Genomic DNA, 1,363 nt, shown 5'->3' with positions numbered 1-1,363 from the left:
CCCGAAAACGTTAATTTTTCCTGCATCGCACCCAGCTGCAGACAGAGCCAGAGCTCGGCACTGGACCCCCACTCTGCAGCGGCACAGGACCCAGGTGAGAGCCATCTCCCCAAAGTACTGCAACCCGTGCCCCCCTTGAGCACGGCAGCACTGCCTTTTGCACTTGCTGCCACTGGGGTGGACGCTGTCATTGCCCGGATCCAGCCCTCACTCAGGTCCTTTGCAAACTCTTACCTTGCTGTAATAAGCACCACACATCTCCACAAAAACATTATTGTCCACCCACCATAAAGAGCGAGCGGAGCAGTAACATCCAAGTACCTGATGTTACTGTGCCCCAAGAACGTTTCTCCTTTTCCTGCTCACTGCAAAGCTGTCCCAGCAAACACAAAGCCAGCTCCACACCCATGCCCATCACTCACCTCCGTGCCTCTGCTCCAGGGACTCCTCTCTGGACACAGAGCAGCCTGGCCCCAGCGGGACGCAGACAGGACCCGACCTGAACTGGATGGACTCGGGCCCGGCGTTGACCTTCATTGGCCACCAGGTAGGGTGACCCCCTAAAGAGCGTGACTCAAATTTAACTGCTCTGTGTCACTTTGTAACAGAATTCCGTACGGGGAGGGAATGCACTTAACACCTGTTTAGAGATACTCTGAAAAGCCTCAGTTTCTCACTGGTGTTTCTGTTTCTGTGAACAGGAGAGCGAAGGGAAAGGAAACGTTCACACCGGTAACTGTTCCAGCTGGGCGAGAAGGGGGACGGGGCTGGGGCTGCCTGTTCCCATCCCCAGCTCGGGGTCACGTCAGCGGCTGAACGCGTTTTCCCCGTGACTTCTAGGAGCAAAACCTCCGTGGTTGACAGAGGAAGAGGAGGAAAGCAAACAGCAAATTGGGCCTTCCTATGAGGAATTTCTCAAGCAGAGTGAGTGGGTTGTACACGCTTGGTTAACCTTAGTCACTTTACCCCATTAAACAATCAAACCTGACCGGAAAACCTTTTCTTCACACACCTCTTCCAGAGGAGAAGCAGAAGCTGAAGAAGCTGCCAGCGGAGCGCGTCGGTGCCAACTTCGACCACGGCTCGCAGACGGGCGAGGGCTGGCTGCCGTCCTTCGGGCGCGTCTGGAACCACGGCCGGCGCTGGCAGTCCAGGTGGGCTGTGGGGCCCAGGGGGGCGCAGCGCTGCCGTGTGCGTGCGGCGAGGTGCGTCCGCTGCCTCCTGCTAAGGGCAGTTGTGCTCTGACTGCTACGCTGTCTTTCAGGCATCAGTTCAGAACCGAGTCGGGGCAGAAGAAGAAGAAAAGGTGATGAGGACATGGAGGAATCTGAGCTGCGGCTGCCGTGGGAGGTGGACCAGGGGC

The sequence above is a fragment of the Mesitornis unicolor genome, unplaced genomic scaffold (genome assembly GCF_000695765.1).
Source record: "Mesitornis unicolor isolate BGI_N332 unplaced genomic scaffold, ASM69576v1 scaffold45318, whole genome shotgun sequence".
In the NCBI taxonomy this organism is placed as follows: Eukaryota; Metazoa; Chordata; class Aves; order Mesitornithiformes; family Mesitornithidae; genus Mesitornis; species Mesitornis unicolor.
Note: the sequence above shows the minus strand (reverse complement) of the source record.